This window comes from Chelonia mydas, chromosome 7 (genome assembly GCF_015237465.2).
Source record: "Chelonia mydas isolate rCheMyd1 chromosome 7, rCheMyd1.pri.v2, whole genome shotgun sequence".
Taxonomy (NCBI): domain Eukaryota; kingdom Metazoa; phylum Chordata; order Testudines; family Cheloniidae; genus Chelonia; species Chelonia mydas.
The window spans coordinates 102,540,319-102,566,066 of record NC_057853.1 but is presented as its reverse complement, the minus strand read 5'-3'; the positions used below and the strand labels follow the sequence as shown (position 1 = coordinate 102,566,066).

General features: G+C 40.0%; 2 protein-coding genes across 6 annotated transcripts in view; both read right to left on the bottom strand.

Moving 5' to 3' along the window:
• The window catches only part of FAM53B (family with sequence similarity 53 member B), a 130,885-nt gene extending 113,744 nt beyond the window's left edge, over positions 1-17,141 (bottom strand). The window contains exon 1 of one of the 3 annotated variants that reach the window (XM_037903871.2): positions 17,012-17,141. The gene's annotated coding sequence lies outside the window, so the exon portion shown is untranslated. Of the gene's footprint in view, positions 1-16,807; positions 16,957-17,011 lie in introns of those variants that run through there. The other 2 variants (XM_043552492.1, XM_043552491.1) reach the window with 2 other exon arrangements.
• Positions 1-25,748, bottom strand: part of EEF1AKMT2 (EEF1A lysine methyltransferase 2) — a 47,941-nt gene that overhangs the window by 1,613 nt on the left and 20,580 nt on the right. For all 3 annotated transcript variants that reach the window (XR_006292576.1, XR_006292578.1, XR_006292577.1), the window contains exons 6-7: positions 20,486-20,576; positions 17,012-19,900 (exon numbers count right to left, since the gene is read on the bottom strand). The gene's annotated coding sequence lies outside the window, so the exon portion shown is untranslated. The remainder of the gene's footprint in view (positions 1-17,011; positions 19,901-20,485; positions 20,577-25,748) is intronic.

The following is a 25,748-nucleotide window of genomic DNA, read 5'->3' as shown; positions in this document are numbered from 1 at the left end:
TATTATTGGGCAATCTTTGTTAATAAATAACCTGAACAGGCGAATGTTCTCAGTGACACTTTCCACTGCTGAGGTGTTAGCTTAGAGCTTTCCATTAGTCTACTGGTTGAAAAGCCTCAGAAAACACACAGATATAGAAAGAACCACCCCTTTCAAAAACCAGGATTTTAAGCTACTCATCCACCCAAGGAAAATATTTGAAGAACAAGGCTGCCTAGAATGACTCTGTGCTGAGAGAAATTATCTAAATCTAAGGGTGGAAGGAAATGATGTAGCTATTCATTTGAAGCAAGCCAGATAAAGTGTCACGCAGTTGAGCTAATATGCCATAATAAAGTTTGATAAAAGGTCAAACGCATCAATTACAATAATATATACATCTTTGTTCTGATACCACACAGCTGGCATAGGACAGCTGGGTCTTATGTTTACGGTAGTAGTGGAGTGCTGGAGATGTTTTTGGTGTTTTCTTTTCAGGGAACCATAGAATGAAAACTAGCTATACCTCTTATTAGTACATTTCAATAATTTAAGAGGGACATTGGTGTGTTGATTATTTAGTGTTAACATCTCACTGGCCTCACCCAGGTACTGTAGCTGAAGTTAGATTCCTGATGAGATACGTGGGTGAAGCTCACACACATGTTGGTATATTTGTTTTAGCCTGCTGGCTCAAAATAACCAGCACTGCAAAGTGTTATACAACGGAGGCTTTCTTTGCAACTTGAAAAGAATAGGGGCTTGCTTTTTTTAATGCTATTCTAGTTTCTTTAGAATATATAGATTCTCTGTGCCTATGGCTTTTGAGTACCTTACATTGACTGACTAAGGGCCCTTGCAGTGGACTGAAATAGGCCTTAGACAGAATTATAACAGTGGATGTTATTCCATGCACACATTCCCAAAGAACCCACTGATCCTAGGCAACTGAGCCAATACAGTGCCAACTGGTTAAGGAATACAGTAGACCCTCAGAGTTACGAACACCTTGGCAAAGGAGGTTGTTCGTAACTCTGAAATGTTCATAACTCTGAACAAAACATTACAGTTGTTCTTTCAAAAGTTTACAGCTGAACATTGACTTAATACAGCTTTGAAACTTTACTATGCAGAAGAAAAATGCTTCTTTTAAGAATCTTCATTTAAATGAAACAAGCACTGAAACAGGTTCCTTACCTTGCCAAATCTTTTTTTTTAACTTTCCCTTTATTTTTTTAGAACATTCCTGTACTGTATTTGCTATTGTCTCTGCTGCTGCCTGATTGCTGCCTGATTGCGTCCTTCCGGTTCCAAGTGAGGTGTGTGGCTGACCAGTCAGTTCGTAACTCTGAGGTTCTACTGTAGTTATTACCAGTTAGGTTGCTCTGATTCCCCCTGCAGAGGTGGTAATGTCTGGACAGTTATTCCCTTCTGTATGGTAATGAGCAGTGTAAGTGGCTGGCTCCACTTGGATTTCATCTCACGCTTGCAAATGGCTGATGCCACTCAGGACTCTCCAGAATTCTGGAACTAGATTTTGGAACCTGTACCTTACATAAATCTCTTTAACGAATGAGAAGCCAAACTTCCGTGAGTTGTCTGAGTTAGTGTGAATTTGGCAGACTGAACAGCAAACTTGTGTAGCCCTGCAGCCTTTAAATTTCTTGTTTTCCTCAGATTCATTAAACACATAACAATCTGTTACCAGACGATGGTTCCTACATGTGGAAGCTGCAAAGGAACCAATTTTGATAGTTCCAGTGGAATATGGAAATACTGTACAGAGAGGGGGGAAGGGAACTCTCCTTCCTGTTCTTCACAATTCATCAGTGCAAAGAGACACACTAGTTGCATCCACTATGCTAAATTAAGGAAGCTTTGGAGGGAAGTGCTCAAGCAATTTCCTTTAGCTATTGCCAACTACACTACAATGCTCAGCTCTAAATTTGGAACATCAGAGTATCCATCAGAGCTGATGGAACTTTGTGAAGCTTCAACAGGGATGGGATGTAAGGGAGTGAGAGGATGAAAAGACAGATAGGAAATCTGTGTTACATATGACCCACCATCTGAGATATGTGGACAGACTGGATGCAGATGCCTTCATAAGTCAAGAGCAAATGAGCATGACAACATTACTTATATCTTCAAAAGTTTCTCAGGTCTTTGGGTAATGAGGAAAATCTAAGGGTCACAAGTAATTCCACTAATTTCAGTCAGACCACTTGAGAAGTAAGGCACTACACAGTGAGAGTAAGACTGGCAGAATTTGACTTGTTGTTTTAATGAGACTCACAAAGTAAGACTACCCTATATGAATAAAAGTGGCAGAATCTGTCTATTCAGGAGTGGTTTAATTTTGTGATGAGTTATAGTAGCTGTTGCTTCAGCCTGTCCATGTTTTCTCACATAAAGTCTTCCTCTTTGAAGAAGTCAAAGCAACATCCTGCCATGACTGTCCTTTGAATCAAAGCCAAGTAGCACCTAAAGAAGCTGCTTTCTTGAAAACCATTCTAGTGAGATATATTTGGGGGTCTAGTATTTATGTTTATAGTTTCACTTGCATTTTAACACCTCAGGGAGCCATTTATGGGGGTGAAATAATACAAAATCTGGTATTCTCATAGGTTTCAGAGTAACAGCCGTGTTAGTCTGTATTCGCAAAAAGAAAAGGAGTACTTGTGGCACCTTAGAGACTAACCAATTTATTTGAGCATAAGCTTTCGTGAGCTACAGCTCACTTCATCGGATGCATACTGTGGAAAGTACAGAAGATCTTTTTATACACACAAACCATGAAAAAATGGGTGTTTACCACTCTCATAGTATCATTCTCATAGTATTTCAGTTCCTGGAGGGTAGAAACAGCAGGAGACTAGAACTCTTATAATTCTGGACCTATAAGGGGCTCCCTGAGGGCCATGTTGGGGAACCCTTATTCACACATACTCAAATGAATAGCTCCACTAAACTGCTGAGATTACTCATATGAGCAAGTGTGCCCCAACAAAGTAAAGCAATCTAATCTGCCTCTGAAGTGTTAGAAAGAGATACTGAAAAGCAAACACAAATGAAATATCTGCTTGTATTCAGGCTGAACCAAGCACCTTATTTTCAGCTTTCTTCAAATGCTGCCTCTGAGATACTGCTCAATTCCCTTCAGTGTTGAGTCATTTAGAATTGCATGCACATCCACGAAAGAGAAAATCTGCATTTTCCCATTGATACCCCCAACAGCAAGCTGACTTTGTAGTATTTGCTAGGGAATAATTATCTACTTATGGTATTCAAAAATAATTATTCTGAAGTCTATATTAACATCAAGTCAGAACGAAGTTAAGGCTCAGGCTGAAGTTTATTTTAGTCCATAATTTCTCAACCTTCTTTCATACTCCAGCCTTCTTTTGGTGGCTTCTATCCCCTCTCACTTCTGAGCAGTTTTGAGGAAAGAAGACTGTGGTAGCAAGGCTGTGGTGGCATGAAGAGAGGCAGCAGCTTCCACAAGTGCTTCTAGCCATCTCCACAGACAGAACATCTACTTCATTTCTTGCTTACCTCCATCCACACTCCCTCCTGCTCCATAAAAATCGGGAAGTGAAACGGACTCCTCAGTGCTCACATATGCAGCAGAGAAATAGGAAGAACAAAAGTGAGAAGTTTCAGTCCATTTTGAGCCATGATTTTTAACTAAGGGCTCCCAGGAGCCTCCTTCAGCATATCTCCGATCTCACCACAGTTCTCTTCCAAAGCAACATCCTGAGAAGAACTGATCCAATGCTGAATCCTGACACAGCTTCAAAGCTGACGACAGTCTCTGTGCTATTTGGATAAACAACTGTGCCAGCTGTTTTGTCAGTGCACAACAATGAATGATTCCTCAGTACAAACACAGAAGCTAGAAAACTCATCCCTGTTACACGGGAAAATCCATATCAACATTTTGCATGGGCTAATTACAGTAGTGCCAACTCCAAGCGTTTGAAAATCATGAATTAGGCTGCCCAAAATCATGAGATTGGCTTAAAAATCATTAGATTTGTTTTTTAAATGTTGGGTTCTTTCCCTTTGTCTACTGGTTTCTGAGCCTTTAGGGAGCATTTGCTTCACATTTTCAAGCATTCCTTGGCAACCATGCCTCGGCTCATAATGCATTTCTTTGCATGAGAAGCTCAGCTTTCATTTAAAATCTCTTGATTCCAGCAGTTGGGGATTTAAGAAACACACTAAACATTGCGAGAGTTGGCAATACTGTAATTACCTAATATTACTTGATTAACGTACATCGACCCCTTTTTAGAAACATCAACATTTGCATGTATTTCCTTCCAACGAAAAGGCAAACCAAAGGTCTATGATCAGATACTGGTAACCATTTCTTGGCTTCTTTGTGAATTTAAAGAAACCCTCTCAGAATTGTGTGTGTGACTGGGTTGTCCAATGCAAAAAGACTCACTTATAAGCTCTACTGGACATTTAAAACTTGGCTTCTTCTGGCCTGGTGAGGCAGTTTGTTCCATCCCTCCCATGAAATCCTGGTGTTGCACTTCCACCCCTTGGTACAACCCTCTTTAGGTTCTGTAGCTACTTGATGTTAATTGATTTACGTTTCATTTTATTTTAGTCCCATAAAACACTTTTACCATAATGATTCTCTATTAAAGGGGCCTCCTTTTGCTTAGAAAAGCATGAGAAAGAAAAATGAATGTTTCTGACTCTCTTTCAAGATAATAAAAGTTGACTCAGTGTTATAGTATCTCCTGGATGTGATTTTGTTATCTGAATATCAGAAGACCTGTTTCTCTGAATGGGTATACTCTATGTTAGACATCTTTCCTCCTTTTTAAAAAATGGGCCAGTATAAACTAGCACAGCTCCATTGAGAGCCAGCTAGCAGCAGCTGAGGATATGTTTCAATCAATCTTCAGTCATAGAAAAAGTAAATAATATTCTGCCTTCAATAAAATCATGCAATTCTCATTAGCAACAGTAGGAATTATGTGTGCATATCAAAGGGTTCCCTAATTAGTTCTCTTGCTAGAGAGATTATCTCATTTGATAAGATCTTTTATGTTCTGCACCTATTCAGGGCAGGGAACTTGTCTCCCCACATATATGTAAAAGAGCATGCACACCTTTGGCATCATATTAGTAAATAATAACAATAGTAAATAATAGAAAAACGATGTATTTATTACAGGAAAAAGTCTATGCAAAATGCACACTGTACTGATTTTTTAGCAACTGTAAATGCTGGTATTGTATACACTACTGAAAATATCTGCAAAGTATTTTGAGATCCCTAAGGACGAAAACTACTTAAAAATTGTACAGATATTATTCTGAAATGTTAGAACACAGTTACATGACCAAAATATGACTTTTCTATCACATTAGGTGTCAAAAGTTACATCAGGTGTAAAGGATTAATAAAGTTTCCATTCATCAATTATGTAAATTAAAAGCTGTTGTGTGGGTAAAACTGATGATTGGCTCAATGATGACAAACCCAATAATTTAAAACACTAGAGCTAATTCTGTTCTTACATCAAACCGTGCTCTATCTCTCCTACTCCAGTTTTAAACAGAGCAGAAATCCATCTACCCACAGTCCTCTTGTTTTCTGCAAACATTTGGACTACCCATCTCCCACAGGGTGCCCAATTCATACTGTGCAACAGGTGTAAGATGATTTCACTCTTCTCTTGAGTTCTTCCTTATTAATTAGCTTTTAGCATGTATCTGCTGCCAATTAATACAAGAGAGAGTTTTCTAGTGGTCACATTTTTGTAGGTTAGACGGTCAATATGAGGAGTATGCATGGAAAAACTAACAGCACATAGTATTAAAAGCGAAGAAGACATTGAGTTTATGCCAAAGTCAGTGCCTGCTCTCCATAGATAGAATGGAAAATGGTACAGTTCTTAAGAACTAAGGTGATAGGATTCTTATAAATATCAAAGAATAGACAGTTAATGTTTTTTGCTTTTAGAAGTTAGTGTGTGGGCCCAATCTTAAAGTTCTACTCAGTCACAATTTGGACAAACTCCAGCTGGGAAGAACTGAGTAAGGACATCAGGATTTGCCCTTGCTGAGCACAAGCAGACATTCTGAAGTTAGTGTGGAGACTGGCTGCTGGTGACAGAACTTCCAGGGTTTCTTCAATAACTGAGAACTATTCTGTCAATGTGACAGACTCACTTCCCTTTGCAGTGCTTTACACCATGCCTTATAACTGAGATATCCTTAAAAAGGAATAAAGCTCAACTTAATACTCCCTAATTAGTTTGAATTTACATGCTGAGAAGCAGTGTGTTCCAGTGAAGTCAATGGGACTACTTGTGTAAGTGCTACTAACCATGAGCAAGCTTTGAAAAATCAGACCCTCTGTCTGTAATTTGGACTTTCATTTCAGTTCTAACATTATTATTTTAAAATCTGTAATCTTATTGTGTCTGTGAATTACACCATTGTCACACTACACAAGAGGCGTGCACACAGCTAAAACAATAGTTTGCATATAACAAGGGTACTAGCAATCCAACCAATCATATAAAAGAGTTTGAATTTTAAAAATGAAGTTAAAAATACTTAATTTGTCAAAACATGTAAGAGTATGTATTATATTCATGGAATGGGATAGGAAGTCTTAGGATAAATTTGTTTCCAAAGAATTCAGCATTATTAAATTGCTCACTTCAATACATATATATATATATATATATATATATATAGACAAAGAGCAGATCTACTACATGTAAGTAATGTACATTCATTTAGTTTCATGGGTTTATAACCAGAGTAGCTAATTTGTATAGAGATCTAGGGCCTGCGCCAGCAGCCACTGAAATCAATGACAAAACTGCCTTTCACTTCTGTGGAAACAGGATCGCATCTATAGTCTGAATTATTTAGCCAATGTTTAGCCTTCTAGATAGCAAGTATGAAAAATGTTTGCAATTTTACCCAGTCTCTGCCCCCTCCTGACCTGTATCCAATAATAACAATTTATCCAAAACCTCTATGGGAAAAGTAATTTTGACCAACAGCATACACAATGAGCAACAGAAACTGTGGGTGAATAAGTTTTTCCAAATTAATCTATCAGTAATTTTAAATCTTCTTTAAACATGATCCTTTCATTGTGCAAAACACTCTCTACTGCATTATATTTCAATTATAACACAACTGATATTTCAATAAATGGATTATCTTTTCTAGGTTAATGGAGGTGCTACAAAAGACTAATGTAGATTTTTCTTTTAAAGCTTTCTGTGTCTTCCTAATTGTAATGGATTTTCAGTTCTTGCACTTGATGGTATGTTTTGACATATATTTAATTGTATTAAAATTTGCCCCTTCAAAAATGTTATATGATATTGTTTTTTAATGGCTGTGGCAAAAAAAAACCCCATAATTGGTTTTAGTAGCATACACTTAAAGTGACTTCATGACATGTATGACTATTATCAACACAGAAGGTTTGATAATAGGCTTCAGTGCTACTAAGGTTATCACACAAATATAAAACCTAGACCATTCAAAAGTATTGTCGCTTTTAGCATATCATTGTGACACAAGAAATGGCTAGAGCACCCAGCCTTGCTCAACTGTTAGACACCATCCCAAAGAAATATATAATAAAGAGCACATTTTGTACCTAAAGCTTTACATCCATAGCACTTTGCATTTGCACTTTACATCCATGCATAGCACTTTGGTAAGTATTATTATTCCTGTTTCATAGCTGAAGCAACTAAGGCACAGAGAGGAAAAATGACTTGCCCATGGTCACACAGTTAGTCAGTGATAAAGCTAGGACTAGAACCCAGGTCTCTTGACCCCAAGTGCCATGCTCTAACCATTAGATCACCATGCCTCCCTATTAAAAGCTATCCTATAAAACACATCGGAATGCATCCAATGAAGCGAGCTGTAGCTCACGAAAGCCTATGCTCAAATAAATTTGTTAGTCTCTAAGGTGCCACAAGTACTCCTTTTCTTTTTTCTATAAAACACTACCGCTGTCTACAGGGAGAAATCTCTCTGCTCCTACCAAACCATATTATAGAACTCCTGATTATATCAGACATATTGCCACTCAAGAAACTTTTACAGAAGCAATCAGAAACAATCTGTTGGCATGTGAGTGGAGTATACAATATGTGCCATGTGAAATAAATGAGATAAATACCTCAAATTTTTACCAAATTTAAAACCAGTTTTCATAATAACATCATCATGAGGAGAATCAATGCAGAAGAACAGCAGGCCGCAACACAATTTGACATTTCAAAATAGCTAGCACCAGTGCTGATTTAAAAACTAAAAAACTGAACTCTGAAAGATGAGTTGGACTAGTTTCATCATTTCTTCTCCACAACTCTAAACCTAAAACTAGAAATCCTAAATATAATGTAGAAGGTTGCCCTGGTGATGACCAAAGAGACTCTGTGAGTGTTTCCCATAATGTGTAAGTTAGGGACAGTCTAAATAAATAGGACCATAGGCCTTGATCCACATGCAGAACAAAGGCAAAACATGGCCACATAACTAGGCTACTGGAGATGTGCATTACAGACACAAAACAAAAGATCTCTTAAAGTGACTTTCTGATCTTTAGGATCTTTAGAACCAGAGCTGGAACTAAGAAGCCTTTCATGATGGAGGTGCCCTAGTTATGGCAACTGAATTCCAACACAGAAATACTGCAAACACATCAAAAGGCCACTTCAAAGCAATAGTGTTGTGATTGGTTGGCCTGTTGGAGTTGCTTTATACCACTCCACTGGCACAAGGGAATCCTCAGGTGGTTTAGAGTTGGCATAGCATCTCCTGTACCATACACACACACACATACATTTCGGCTACTGACTAAAGAGGCATGGCTGGGTTTCCAGTTCACCTGGCTGTTCCTCAGCTGTGGGGCTTCTGACAGCCAGCACAAATGAGAGCAGTCTGCTTTTCATTTATACTGGAGAGCGGACAGATGCCTGGAAGGCCACAGATCAAGAAGACTGAGGCAAAATAGTCATTAAATGCCTAGGCTTTCTTGATATCCTCCATTATTAGCACGCCTACCCCACTAAGTAGAGGACATACACTTTCCTTCATCTTTCTTTTGCTCCTTATGTATTTAAAAACCTCTTCTTATTGCATTGAATGTCCCTTGGTAGGTGTAACTCATTTTGTGCTTTAGCCTTTCTACATTTTGTCCCTACATGCTTGTGCTATTCTCTTGTACTTCTCCTTAGCATTTTGGTGCTTTGATGCAAATTTAGTGCAAGGGAAAGGTACCTGACTGACCCCTGTGGAGACTGAAGTCCTCCTATCTTACATCACAAGCAATCGCAAGGTTTGCTTCCCCACAGTACTCCAATAATGTGCTTTAAGTCTGACCTGGAAGGATATTATATTTAGGGGTAAAAGGATAGCTCTACCTTCACACCCAGCCAATTTCTCAGCTCCTTCACTGAGACTGTCAACAAAGTTGCTGATTTATACCAGTTGTGCTCGTTTTTGTGACTTCAATCACCAAACCTCATTTCTCATCTGCCATAAAATAACCATCATAAAGACTTCTGGTCATTTCCAATTAAGCTGGTTTTGAACTGGCAACCAAGAAAATTGGTAAATTTTTAAACTGCTATCAACATCTGCCAAATTCCATTTCTAACAAAGCCTCATATTTGTAAAGCTATGGCACAAACGACAAACTCTTTTTGTTCACTTCATTCCAGTACCTACAGCACAGTATAATTTAAAAAGTGCTAAACCTTTGGCTGTGAAAAGCAAACTTTATGGCCAACTTCAATGAAAATAGGGAATTACGTAACCCAAGGGATGACTCAAATGGGCTGCAGTACAGCAACACCGATGCTACTGTTATATTTAATTTTCTGAAAGCAAAAACCATGACCAAGGTTTGCTTGGGCCCTTTTTGGTACAATGCACAAAATGAGCACAGCGGATTTTGCATTCATTATTCTAATTTTTAACCTTCATTTTAAATACAATTATTACTACAGAATTACACTGGGATGAATTTGTCCCTATACTAAAGAATGACTGGAATTTGTGGTGGTTTCTATACTTCTGCATTTATTAATGTCAAACAATTTCTTCCCGAGAGTTCCCTTGGATAGAAGGCTTTTTCTGCAGCAAATCTTATTAGACAAAGTTTAGAACCCATGAAACAACGTATTCAAACCAACAGAAGTCCTGAGTGTGAATTAATTGCTGGGTCAGGCTCTTAATGTTCAAAACAAATTTAACATGCTGATGACTTGGAGATGCATGCATGCAAACTCTGTAATACTGAAGTCCCAGAGGTTCACACCAACAGGGCTGAACTTCTAAATTAAACTCTTGCTTGGAAATTTTGTCTTTCTAAAGGTGGACAACCCATAAAAGTATGAAAAAAATCAAAACAGCCTCATGATCTGTTAGCTGGTTCACTGTACCGAAGCCATGTTCTGCATTACTGGCCTAAGCAAATAGCTAGGTCAGAGTTGGCTGGGCTGTGAATTTGTAGCATAACCTTGTTATGAAACAATAAATTCCCTCATCATGTGTATATCATGCACATTACTGATTATGCAAAATAAGAGTACAAAACGGAAGCTCTCGGGCCTGATTCTGCTCTTCCTTACTCCCGTAAAAATCAGGAGTAGCTCAATGGAAGACAGGAAAACTTTTGCAAAACTGGTGTGAGAGGGGAATCAGCTCCAGTGACTTCCGTGGAGATATTCACACCAGTGTGAGCCTGGTCAAAATCAGGTCCATGGTCCACATGATGTATAAAGAATTCTATCATTACAGAGGGGTCCAGAGCATATGGTGAGAGGGCCATAAAAGCAGGTAGGTAGATGAATTAGATTTCTCTCTGAAATGTCATAGCTGTCTCTCCTAGGCATTTCTAATGCACACATCACTGTAGCATCTAGTCTAACAAACATGCTAGTAGGTCTGCATTCTGAATAGCACTAATTTTATAGGCCTGGAATCTGCACTCTGATAAAACTGCATTCATAATATTCAGGGGGCTATTGTGCAAATCTGAATTTTCCTACATGCTAATTTAGAGCTCTGCTATCTATTTGCAGCCATTCGGGTTCAGGTCTTGTTAGTGGCTGATACACTCACAATCTCACAAGAGTAGTAGGGTGGAAAATTCTCTTCTCTTATGCTGATTAGTTTATATTTAGTTCTCCTGGGATCAGACACACAAGAGAGGCTGTTAGTATGATATTTCTTATATGGCCTTGCAAGGACCTCTGCAATGCAAAACACAGGTTCCTGGTACAGATTGCCAAGCTTGCCCAGCCATTGCCCCCAGCAGAAGAGAGGGGAAAATGGCTGTCACAGTCACAATTTTTAACCATGGTGATATGATACAAAATTCTACAAAGTGGAACCTTTGAAATGCAAAGTCCTCCAAGGCCCTTCAAATATTTTTATTTTCCCTAATCGCTTCTGCCACACATCCTTCGCCCTCCCTTCCTTGTCAGGGAAACAGGGGCAAAAAGAAACCAAACAGGTCTCTGTTCCTAAAAACAGACGCCCCTCACTCTTCCTTTTCCACTGTACAAACATCTCCTAGCTCTTTCATGCTACCTTGGCTGTCCTGCTTCTCCATGGCACCAGAAGAAACAAGACTTTGTCCTCAGTGTTTTTTCACCCTAAGATACGGAGTTCTTCTGGGTACAGGTATTTTACAAGAATGATAATTTCCTCCCTCTTACAACATGCCAAGAGGATCCCAAACCCCTAGGCTCGCTCTGTGGGCTAAACCCTTTAAATACCAGTGAACAACTTTGACAGTTCTCACTGCTTTACCTATTTGGTCCAAATTCTGCCCTGATGTAGCCTGATGTCAATCACGAAGAACTCAAATTAAGTTAATTTCACATCAGTATGAAAGGGTGTGTAAGTGAATCAGAATCAGACCATTCAAATTGATTTTGTTAGTTTGTTTTGTTTTTCTTTCTTTTACTGGGATTTTGTAGGAATAGCACAGAAAATATATCTCCTTCATCCACTCTCAGAAATAGCTAAGGAGTTTCCATTACAGAGTGAGGGAGAGACCCTGTAGAATTTTGGGAGAAAGGAAAGAATGGAAGAAACAGCCTCAAAACATGTAGCAGCCTGTCACAAAATCAGAACTTGAACAGTAATATAAAATGGACACAGTGTATAAAACACAGTTACACCTCTATTCATTCATTGGAAAAGCTTCTTTAAACATGTTCTCACAAATCTATTATAGATTGATTCTGGCAAAAGTTGTATGCCTTACTGTGCCATGAAAGTTGTTGAAATTGAATCACAACTTGTTATATTGAAAAAATACACTAAAGTTACATAAATAATTACATACATAATTTTAGTGGACTGTATAATATAGATGTATATATGAGAACCCTAGCCTAAATCAATTCTGGATCTGCTTTGTACACTGCCTGCTCAGTCTATATATACTGATTCTGAGCTCTAGAAGGCAGTGGATCATATATTGATTCATTTATACTAGGGACCAGGTTCAGAGTTCAGTCAGGACTATGATTCAGGTCTAGGTTCAGATTAGATAGTGCTGCATAACTGAGTTTTTCCTCACAAGATATCCGCCTTATAAGACAGAAGTCTCATGTAAGTTGTCCTCTGAAACCGGGCCTGTATCCAAACCAGAACCAGGAAATATAAACCTTCCTGTTTTAGATCTGACCTGGAAACAAAAAAATTGAATCTGCAGATTCAGAAACAAAAATTGCCTTCCCACTTTTGAAATGTAAAGGAGTGCAAGCAATTCCTGCTGTGGGTCATCTCGTTCTGTGAATGTATGTAGTACAATGTGTGTCTTCAGTAGCCATTCTAAAGCCAGTTTAATTTGGGGAGGGAAATTCTACCTCTGACGGTGAAAGAAAGAAAGAAACACTTGTATGGCAGACAGTTTTTTAAAAATGGCAGCTGTTTGAAGCATGTAATAAATGGCACTTATCATGCACCTTTGACTGCCCCCACCTGCATTCTGCCTATTAATGCAGCTACATCAGGGCTACTTCTAACATTCCAAACCTCTGAGCAGCTTCAAACAGCCTTAACAGTGCTGCTTAAAGTGGCCTGAAAAAATGGGGTTTGGGGGGAGAATCTATCGGAATCTAGAAGCAGCATCTTTGGTAAGACAGTGTTTAAAGTGTGCCCTTCATCCACCTGGCTCAATCTGGGGGGCCAAGGGGCTGGGTCTGAAACCCCTTGCAAACTCTCTCTCTCTCCCACACACACACACACACACTTCACACACTGTGCCTTTATTTTTATTTTTTTATGACAAAGAAATGTTTCCATCTTTCTCTCCATATGTGGAATAGTCCTCCCCAAAATTACAGTGGGCTGAGGCCCCACATACGTAAATAATAGAACTGATCAAAGCATTCAGATTTTGAAAATTTTGACAACATTTTTCACCAAGAATTTGGTTTTTTGAGCCACCCAAAAAATTTCTACAGAAATTCTGTCTTAAATTTTCTGGTTTTTCAACCAGACTTAGTAAATATTTAGTCCTAGATCAGTCACAGGTTGAAGGCACTTATTATCTTACAGGATTGGGCACTTTGTTAGCTGAGAACTGTTACAGTGACGCATTCTGTACTCTAATATTCTGTGTATTGTTCAGAAATCATAGCTGTGCTGCCAGGAGAGGGACAAAGCTGAGCAGACCAGGCCATGCAGATGCCATGTGCATCACTGCTGTTTAGAAAATGGCTCCTTCAAGAGAGAGATGAAGAATCTGGCTAAAAGGTGATGGAACTAAATAGGATAGAAGACGAAATGTAAAGCCACTCAAAGTGTTCAGTATTTTTACAAAGATGGTTATTCCAAGATAATGTTACCTTTGCAATTTGCAAGTAGCTTTTAATTTGTCAAAATATACTCTTACTGTTGTTTGAGCATTTAAAAAGAAAACATCCACATCTGGTTTGAATCTCCAGCTGAAGCTCACTTTATCAGCATGTTATATACCTTTTTTTATGTCACATTAGAGGGATTTTTAAGCAGATGGGTACATTTCCAAACTACAAATCCAGCTGAAGACAGCTATAGATATATATGCTGGCTGCATGGAAAATGAATCCTTTGAACTACTCATTGTGCATGAGCTTGCACTCAGTTACAAACGCTATATATATTATTTGGTGTCAAGGAAATTAAATCTTTTAAGACTCCTGGGGAGAAAAGTCTTAAACAATACAAAGAAAATGATAACCTCTCTGTAGGTATTTTGAACAATCCCATATAATTTAATGGAGAAATGTATCCTTGCTATAGTACGCTTTGGATGGCTAAACTACTTCATAGATTTGTAGAGTAAATTCTACAGAACCCAATTAAATATATGTAAAACCCAAATGTATTCAACTCCATTGGACATCTCTATAAAGGTAGTCAGATTGCTCTTCACTACCCTCTGTTGGAATGATTCACCTAATGATACTTAGATACGCCCCTCACCCCTGGTATTCAGGAAGGAAAATTCTACAATTTTACTATAAACCAACAGGAAGAAATAATGTGAAGAAATGAGGGACTCATTGAAGGGAAGAGTTTTAAATAGTTAAAGATGGCGCTGGCAAGTGTGTCAATGCAATACATTCAGTCAAATGTCCGTCCTGCTATGCATTTAAGTCCTGGTACAGCTAGGTGGATCAGAGTTTTGTAGCTGGTGGTTTGAACTTTCAAGTTTCAGCTGTGCTAACCGTTACTCCCAGTCTGGAAAGGCAGTGGAATAAATTGATACATTCAGGAAAAAAATTACACAGGCAGAGCATACTAATTCTAACACAAGAGAAATGGTTGTTCACTACAGCCCAAACTCTTGAAGGGCAACTCCATCCCCAACCATCATTGGCTAGGCTATATGAATTTGTCTGTTTTTCCTGCAACAAATGTACATCAAAGCACCTAATTGATGCCATTCTGTCAGCACATGCCAGCTTCACCATTATATTTTGCTTGGTTTTATAGCTTGATACAGCTTCTCTACAGCCAACTCACCACTAAAGTCTGCTGAACTCAGGGCAGTCCTTATGCACTGTACCACTGGGAGTACAAATGAAAGCACAACCTTCCATCATTTCAGCAAAGATATAATATACCCATGATCCAAAAAAGGGGTAGTAATACAAATATGGAGACACACAGTTTGTTTCCATCCCCAACTTATTTTATGGTGGAAAAAGTGCAGAGTATTAACACGTAATAACCCAGTCTCAAATATCTTAGCTGCACCAGGTTTGTCACAGAGTGTACTCGAATTAAGATGAAATCAGAGCCTATGACAAAATTGACAACAAATATAATAATTTCACAAGACTAGCTGTTACTTTGGTCAGCATTAGTCATGAGTTCTCACATACATGATTTTCTCGGCTAACAAGATCATATACCATATGGGCCAGTTAATGCGGCCGCCATCTATTTGCCTGTTGTAAGTAGGCTCAGCAAGAAATCAGTCTGCTATTACCAGTGAATACAGCTATTAGTACATAGGCAAGGAAGTCACATGGAAGTATGCTATCATGTTTTAATGAAAAAAAGCCATTTGAATATCTCTGTTAGCATACAGCAAACATTTGTACTGTCCTTAAGACAACCCCCAAAAAGATAAGGGAGCAATAAATCCTAACACCATATTTGACAACAGCCAACCACAGCGCTCATTTGCTTTGGATATAGGAAAGTATACACCGGCTTGTACAAAAGCACTGACAGACATACACCTAAAGTTAAAATGTACAGTTTACTAGTGGGTACCCTATAGTCAAAGAACATACTGTATATATAATGCTAGATAAATGGCCTATAGGAGGCCGAAGGCCATTTATCATAGGCAGCCAAGAGCTGTTCTTTGTTCACCATCAAAGTACAGTATGTCTAAAATATACACTGAGGCATAAAGAATCCAGGAGCTGTATTTCAGCCCAGCAGTGAGACACCTGAGGAGACACAATATCCAGTTAAAGTAGCTGCAGGAAATATCGCTGCTACAGTATACAGTGGGCCCTACATACACATATAGAGCACTGTGGACAAATGTTATTATGGAGTGGACTATAAAGCACTCAGGGACAACAGAACGCATGTCAGCTTTGCAAGCCTGGTTATGATCAGATTTACTTCTTTCTTTTAGCCCTCAGAGAAAAGCCACCAAGCTTGGGGAATAAACTCCCCTGGGACTGACAAATCAATGACGTATTACAAAAATGTGACTTTACAAGAAGCTTTCAAGGACGGATCCTATCGCCATGTGCAAATGCAAAGCATGCAATTTTCAACCAGCACAAACAGAAGAGCAACAGCTCCAACCACGGAGGGGTCCTAGCCCACTTCCAGCTGCAATTCCCAGTGGCAAGCAGCAGCCACTGCATGGTTCCGCACGGTCCAAAAGTAATACACCAAAACAAAACTGCGCGACTCAGTATCCAGATCTCTGGGCTAACTGCAAAGTTCAAGCAACAAAAGCGCCGTCCTGTAATAACGCCGAAACTTTTCGGAAAGCTGCCGCCCCCCTCCCTACCGCATCCCCCTCCTCTTCGCTCTTCCCTAACAACGGCTCTGTAATGACAGCCGAGAAAGATGAAGTTATAAACCGGATAAAACGAATACCGCAGGATCAATCATCCCCTGGCTCGCTCGCTCTGGACCAGACTTTCAGTGGGACCCTGCTCCCTGGCTTGCTTCGTTGGGGCTCACCCGGGCACTTCCCTGTCCCATCCCTTCAGATACAGGCGAGCCAGGCAAGCACAAAGAGAAACAAAAAAGAAATAGCCTCCACCTCAAGCCATCAGGCCAGCCTCTCTCTCTCTCTCTCTCTCCGAGAAGAGAATAAAAGTGTCCCAGCTCTACTATTTTACACATTGCAACAATATCTGCTCAGGGCCAGACCACTGGCAGGGGGATGGGGAAAAGGGGAGAGGAGACCAGGCGAATGCCCAGCGGGTCATTAAGAAAGCGACCCATCTTAAGCGGGATCTCTTACTCTGTCTCTTTGTATTAAGTCCCCATCCTCCAGCACCCGGCGGTGGGTCTCCTGGGTACGGTTTGCAGCATCCGTCTCCAGAAGGAGCCCGCAAGACTCCCCTGCTGGATCTGGAGTGCTTCGTACCGATCTGCTCACCGAGAGGAAATAGGCTTGTCACTTCCTGAACTGTTTTCAACTCGTCCCTTTAAAACGCACCACGGGGCAGGGCAGGGCTGCCGCCCTCGCCGCCTCATCAAGGTTACCCTGTATCGCACTTGCAGGCTGTTCATCGGCTGGCGTCCACAGCCCGATGGCTTCAGCGTGGGGCGCAGCGCAGACCCTGTAGCTTTGGTGGCAGGGCTGGGAGCTGCTTTTCTCAGCGGCCGGGGGGGCTTGTCACCGTCTCACGGCGAGGCTGTGGCGAGAGGGCTTTCTGCTCTGGGCAATCTGCAACCGGGGCCCGGTCGGGAAACGCGCTGCGCTGGGGCACGCACCCACAACGCCCGGCAGCATGTTGCGGAGTCCAAACCTGGGCCATCGACTTGCCTCGGCTTTCTTCGGGAGGGTGGTGGCTCATTGCTTTACGCCAAATCTTCGGCGAGCTGCTGATTTCCCGGGGCAGCCGCAGTCCCTGGCACCCATCAGTCTAAAGTTCTTTTCGGGTTCCTTCGAGGAAGGGGGCGGTGGGGGGGTGAGTCGTGGTTTTTCCGATCCGTGGTATTTGAGCGTCGCTCCCCACATCAGTTTACAGATCTGGGGAACGGGGGTGTTTCTGATAAGCTGAAGTAGCGCTCATAATACCTTCGTGATATTTTGCTGTTTGCTGTTGTCCAGCAAAACATTTTAAGTATGGGTATATAAGATGTCTTTAGGTCAGGCATCCAGGCTTTATTTATAGTGTAAATAATTCTTAATTAAAATTATCTATGGGTGAGTGAATTTATGTTTTCAGGCACATGCTCGAAATTGCCATTACTTGCTCTTCTGAGCTATATTGCATTTGCTTTATACAAGGTAATGAAATCAATTTTGCATGGGAGGGGGTTAAAGTAAAAAGTTTATATTATGAAGCACACCCCTGTTTTATTTATTCTCTTTTATAATTTAAAACTCTCTGAACCATTACACTTGATCACTTGGGTGTTAATTATATTTACGAATGCAAACAGGCCAGACTTTTTTATTTTGTGGCTTTTCTGACTGTTCATTGAGGTCTAATCAGGTAACCAGTGAAGCTTGTATCACAAGGTAAAATAAAAAAATGAAAGGCTTTGTCTGTACAATTAGGTCTTGGACTTGTGTGTGCTCATACAATTCTAATACACCATCACCAACACATATTGGAATCTTTTTATTATTCTAGATGAATCATTCTCAGAGTATTAAGAGTTAGCACTGATCTTATACTAAAGATGGGTCCCACTGATGATGCCAACAATTAGGAATTGCAAGTAATAGTAGGGAAATACCTGGGTCCACTCACTACTCCCAACAGATATTGCTGCAGGGTAATGAGATTAAGAAATTTGAGGCAACTTGATATAAACTGCTCCAGACCTTTGTTCTTTCAGTCTGCAGGATAGATGTAGTCTTTGTCCCAGGAAATAGCTTTACTTATTACATTTTTTAAAAATGAGTTATAAAATAAAATAATAAAGTAAAATGAAAAGGCAACCAGATCATGCAAGAAGTAAAACTAATAAATGATCAAGAATGCTGCAGAACTTACTAATACTGGTGTTGTTTAAATGTTCGTTATCACCTGCAATTAAATGATTCACCTCAATCTTTGATTATTTTGAAGACTTCTGTTAACTTCCTAAATTTCCATTAGGAGGCTTAGAGTGACTCCTGCTGGCATACTCTGATCCCCTTGCAAACATTTGGCTCATCAGACCCATCCTAAATACGGTGCAGTGGGATACTATTTTTCTCCTTTGCACTGGAAAATTATTCAGGCCTTTGCTATTCCCTCTCCCCACTTCTTTTACTAAACAAAGCATGTGAGTGAATTATGTGTTCCTGAAAGTGAGGCCACCGAGGGAGAGTCCTGGCGCGACCACAGGAATATGGATCAGACTGTCACTCCTAAGAGCTTTCCCATACCCTTTTTGCCAACATACCTCAGTCCTAATTCCTGCTATTCTATTCTGAACCTTCCTTGAGCAGAGACCACTGACAATGCTGAATTGTGTCATGGTTTTATAATGTGCACAAATGGGGACTAAGGTAAGAGCACACCGCTCCTTTTAAAGGTTCAGAGCAACGGTCTACTGTGCAAGGAGGGAAGGGATTAGGCTGTGGGGAGGCTCTGCAAGGGACAAGCGTACCCTGTATAGTCCACTTGCAGAGTTGTGTGCAGGGACAGGTGGATTTGTGGCAGGAGCAAATGATCTGCTGCCACAGGAGTCTTCCAGTCAACAGGCCCACTAAGAGGTTGAGTTAGAGGGACTGGAGTAATCTCTGAGGGTCAGCATGGAATAATTCTCACCAAGTAAGGGTGGCAGAATCTTGCCCATAGCAAATAAACGATCAGGTTTTCACCTCTGGACCACCTCAAAAATATGCCACATGACATTAATACACTGGAATGAAGATTCCAAAAAGAGAAGAAAATCTGAATGAACACTCAGAATCCCCATGGACTGGGGATTAAGAACACTGGTTTTCCCTTTCCTTTCCCTCCATTTTTCATCTCATTCAGTGTTTCCTTCCAGGAAGTGGTGGTTGCTCAAATCCAAAGGTAGAAACACATCAGATGAAGGCAGGAGCAGAGGTTTAGAAAGGCTCAAGGATATGTCTGCTCAGATTGCTGCTAAAATCCGTCTCCAAAATACACCTGTTTTAACAGCAATATTTTACGTTGGTAAAAAGTGGATTGCATCTAGCATATAGTTAGACTTCTTCCTGGGACAGAATGCAATTAAGATTAAGAATTAAGATGCGTGAGTAACTAGGCTACATATAACAATTAAAAGTGGACATAGGAACGATTACAAAATATACATAGAATATACTCATAAACCATGGACATGTAGATGCAAATACCACAGATGTCAGCAAGGAGTGAACCCTGAGACCTTTATCATCTAAAGCATAGGCCTATGCCTCTTGAGCTAGAGGAGAAGGTGGTTATTATCATTGCTATGTCCAATGCCAAGTGGGATTCATGATCACACACACTAAGGGTATGTCTACACTAGGAGAAAAGGTGTGATAGTTCACATGTTCTTAGCATGAGCTTAAGTGTTCTGCTGAATTGGGGTTCAAATCTACTGTACTAAACAAACACCAAGAAATAATATTAATTTAGCATAACAGAAGGGGGTAAGTAACTACAAGTAATAGGGTGAAATTAAGAAAGAGAAACTTAGGCTGGATATCTGGGAAATTTCCCTGACAGGCAAACCCTTACAAGAAGTGATGAAAGCTCCATTGCTTGGAACATTTAAAATTAGACAGGACAAAACATTATTAATGTGCTTTACTAACAGGAAGAAGGGCTGAATGATCTGGCACATCTTTTGCCATCCAGTTCCTCAACTTCAGTTAAACTGGGAGCTTTTCTGATCACATATGCAGCCTAGAAATAATAAAAATAAAACATTCTCAAACCCCTTTTCCAGAACATGGGGATCAAATTTTTAAGATGTGTTTTTATAGTTTCCCAGTTGAACAGATAAGTAATAAAAGTTTATAGGGTAACTTATCCGCAGCCTCTGTACAGCAATTTCACTTTCCCATAACCTGACAAAGTTGCATTCTGTTTATTCTCGTACCTCCATGCAAAAAATAGCCCTTGTTTACCACCAGTCCTCTATGCTTCAAGACAAGTGTGTTGTCTGTGTAGTGCTATCAATCTAGGTGAACATGACCCTTTTGCTTAGGTATAACAAGATGCTTTCACAGAGACAGTATTTAACAATCTATTTAAATACTATTATTTAAATTTAGCGATTAGCCATTTTAGATCTGTTTGAAAAGGAGAAAAACAGAGTCCCAGTTGTGATGGACTATATAAAAGTTCTTTGTTAAAGGGAAGGAAGAAAGGAAGAGCCCTTTGAGACTAGCTGCCACAGGCTGTAGATTTGTTTGGCCAAATTCTGTGCTGATTTAGGGTGTAGACATTGGAGTCGCATTAAGTCAGCACAAAATGTGACTCCCCATGTTTACCTTCCAGAATTAGCTTCTAGAACTATGACCACAATATAACTAGAAAGAAAGAGTCCACAAAGGTCCATAATTGTCTGTTTACCAGAGGCCCTACCCCTTCCACTGTACTTTAGCTAAAAGAAACAGTCATTTAAGGTGTCAAGAAACTTAATCTCTACATCCTGTCCTGAGGTGACATGTACCCAGTCAATATGGGGATAGCTGAAATCCCCCATTGTTATTATCCCCATATTGACTGGGTACATGTCACCTCAGGCAGAGATAAAGTCTCTTGACACCTTAAATGAGTGCTTCTTGGAACAGCTAGTCCTGGAACCCACAAGAGGAAAGGCAATTCTTGAGCTGGAAGTTCTTACAGGAAAAACAGCTGGAAGGGGTAAGGCCTCTGGTAAACAGATAGTTATGGACCTTTGTGGACCCTTTCTAATTATATTGTGGTCATAGTTTTTATAGCTCTTAGCTAAAGTACAGTGATAAATACCATAGATAGATACAATTTCCTTTACTTGCTGTTGCCCAATATTTTGCTAGTAAATTACAGTCCTGTGGCTGTGTAAACTTTGTGATAGTCTTTCCACCCATGCAGAGCCAATGCAGTGTGTTATGTTGTCACACTGATTATTTGCGCTGTATTTGCCATTGATAATCATTTCAAAAGAAGTGTTATTTTTCTGACACCTACCTCTTATCTATGACTGTAGTATCTGAGCACTTGCTAACGTTTATAGTTTTATCCTCCCAACCCGACCATGAGATGAGGAAGTATTATCTCCTTTTTCCACAGGGGAAATTGAGGCATCATGCAATTAGGTGACTTGTCCAAGGTAAGACAAAAAAGCTCTGTGACAGAGCCAGAAACTGAACCCCAATCTCATGAGTCTTAGTTCAGTGCTTAACACAAGATCATCATAGGTATCAACAATTTAGGATCAAATCCTGGCTCCATTTAAGTCAATGGGAGTCTATGCCCAAGTACTAGGGTGCTGGAACACTTTGTGTAATGGGGGTGCTGAGAGCCATTGAACTGTAAACCCTGTATACAATGGAAACCACTTCAACCAGGGGGTGTAGGAGCACCCCCAGCACCCATGCCCAAGTAGCACAAATATGGACACCTATATCAGATCCCACCCCCAGTGTGAGAAGTGATTCTAAAATGGAAAGTATCCAAATGGCATGAAGCACAGGTATCCTTGCAAAATGTGTCCTATCTTAACTACTGTTTCATTATAAATCCACAAGATGATCAACATGTTCCGTCTCACAAAACCAATCTGGATCAAGGAGATAATCTCACTCTAAATCAGATGCTGCTGAGCACAGAGGGCTGTAGCTAGTGGTGCTGTTTTTATGACAGTCAACACATGAAATATCCTGTCTTAATTATGGAATTTGCTAGTTCTCTGATAGCAAAAATCCTAAAAACCTGTTTTCCATCATAGAATCCTTGCTACATGCAGCATGGATTTTCACTTCACAGGCATGTATCTGTTAAGAAATGTTATCAATTTTTTAAAGGACAAGATTTACCCCAAACAGAAAACAAATCACATAAACAATCTTAAATCCACCTGGGGCAATCTTAAATTGCTTTATGCCTGGTTTGCATCTGTTAGAAAATTTTGGCCTAATTTCCTCAACTGTCATTACAGGTATTATTAGTATTCTGCAACATTCTACTTGCTCTCTTGACTAAAAGTCCAATCCAAAGAACATTTAAGTCAATAGGAATCTGGTTTAGATTTTGAGATCCTTGTGGTAGGGATCAAGACCCAGACCTTCAAAGATTAGGTTAGGGCACCTAACTCCCACTAATTTCAATCTGGACCCAAATCTATTTTTAAAATCTATGTAAGCTGCCATGCAAAATTATGGTGCTATGTAAATATTAATAATAAGGAAAAATGGATCTCTGATTACTAGGTTCAGCATGTTTCTCCTTTTTAGACTCTAGCTGTTCCAAGAAACACACCTTGCACAGTAGGGTCCTTAGAAATTAATGCCTTCTTTCAACTCACCTTTTCTTGATCAAGGTTTTAGAATGGCTGGTGGCCTACCAAGCTGTGGTATGTATCAGAATTTCTAGTCTCTGTGTTGTAAGTAAAAGGTAATAATTCAGAGAGTCCTAGCAACATTTTACATTGCTTAAGAAACGCAGGATCTTCCAGTCTCATCTCTGCTTGACATCTGACACTGTTAGTGAACGCTCAAGCCCTTGAGGAATTGTGTTGAAACTGATTTCTGTTCTCTCAGTAATGTTTATGAACTCTAGCTTTCCAGCAGTGGATTGCACACTCACTATTATTCAGCATTTATATGTTACTTTGGGGCTACATCATTTTTCTGCATGACGACCTTGAGTTTAATTTCTAGTATCCTAGAAAAACTGTTCATCAAAAGGGCACATATTCCAAGCTACTGCATGCTATTACTTAGCTAATCAAGCCAGACATTGACATTTCCTTTAGTTACATTATAGAACACATGTTGATGATCACTTCTTCCCCTCAACTTGAGGCCACTTCATCTCAAATCCCCCCACACCCACACACTCAATGCCCTACGGCTCCATTAATGCTTCCCCACTTAACTAAACTACTATCCTCAAGGCCTGGATCATGGTGAACATACTTCCAACCAAGCAGTATAACACAGGTGTTCTTTCAGAGTCCATCAGTAACCTCTTGATTTAGCCAAAGGGGGTAGATTTGGGCAGTATAATCCTACGATCTCATTATCCAAGCCAAGAGAGCAAGGAATGGGAATGCAAAGCACTGGTCTGAAGACTGATTTATTTTCCCTTGTCTTTCAGTATATTTTATGGAAGATCATTTGATATGTTAAAGTACTTAAAACACCTTATAAAATAAAACTGTTATTGAGGTAGCAAAGGATGTTCTTTGCTTTGTTGCATGCCAAGATTAAGAAAGCAATTTCAGTGCAAAAGCACTAGAAATTAATGCTGCATGTTTCTAATTACCATATTTACAGTTTCTCTGTAACCCTAGATAACATGAATTTGACAGTCCTGTACTAAGTACCCTACAAAACATAGATAGATAGGTGATTTTCCTTGCAATGACTACAGTACTGTCCATATGCATATTTTCAGGATGAGGACATAAGTAAAAGATCAGTATCACTGATGAAGAGAAGCAAGCTTATACCTAATGTACTGGAAAAACTATTCAAGAACTCACCCTTATGTAAAAATGGTTCCCGTGAACTCACAACCCTGGGTTTAGTAGGCCAATGCTCAAACCACTGAGCTATCCCTCCCCGTAGCACTGCTTCAATATAGCAAACCCATTTGGAAGCCAACAACAATCCTAACTTTTATCAAGGCAGCATTCAAAGATCAACCATTTAAATATAATTATTACCGTTAAATAGTGGGCATTATATTCATTTCATTATTAAGCTAAGCATGTATTGGTTATTTATATTATAGCAGTGCCTTGAGGCCCAACCATAAGGGCCATACTGATTAAATATAGGATGAGACAATTCTTGCCGTAAAGAGCTTACAACGTAAGGCTACGTCTTCCCTGCCAAACAAGTGGTTTTTACAGTGAGATGGCTAATGTGCAATAGTTATCTCACTGTAACATCCTAGTAGAGAAAAGGCACCTGTCTTTTGTAACATATGATAGCGAGGCAAGGTCAGCATGTATTCACCTCCACAGTAGTTGACCTCGCCTAGCTACCTTGTAATGGCTGTGGAGATAACTTCTCAGAGACAGTCTCTGTGTCTGGGTCATATGCTGTGCTCTACATTTCCTTACCAAGTTAAAGCCTACAAACATTTATACTCATCAATGGAAAACCAACTTTTAAAAAGGGAGGTTGAGAAATGTTTTGGAGCAGTGGTTCTCAGCAGGTAGATTTACTAATTCACGGGGACTGGGCTGGTCACACGCTGCTGGATCTCTTTCCTTGTTTCCAGCTGCTGACTCATATTAAAAGAAGCTAAAAATACATTAAATACTTTCCTCCTGTTACTTTGCCAGGTAAACAATTGCTGTAGTTGCCACAGGTATGCTATGTGATCACTGTTGAATATGAGATTCGTGGCTAATCATCGCCCATGAACTGATAAAGGATCAGACCTCAGACTTTGCCTGTGGAACCAAGATCTAGTTGGATGTCATGGCAGGACTGCTGTGGGGTGGGTGTGTCTTTGGCTGGATATGCGCTTCAGCAGAAGGTGAAGGGGGAGCAGGGAAGGGTTTCTGATACAAAGCCCACTGAGGTCAATGGAAGTTCTCCTATTGACTCCAGAAGGCTTTGCATCAGACCCAAAGGGCCTAATCTAAAGCCAGCTGAAGTCAATGTAAAGGCTGACGTCAATGAGCTTTGGATCAGGCCGTATACAAAGAAGTGGGCTGTGAGCAGGGTATTCTCCACGAGGGATCCACAGTTTTGGAATTTATTTCCCTCCCAGTCCTCTTGAGCAGTTAAATCTTCAGGGCCTAGTGCAAAGGTGGTATAATCTTCTAGGCATTTGAGGTCGGAGTGCATTAAGGCTTGGACACATTTGTTGTGGGGCTCGTTCTATTTGTGGTCCTGTATGTATTTTATA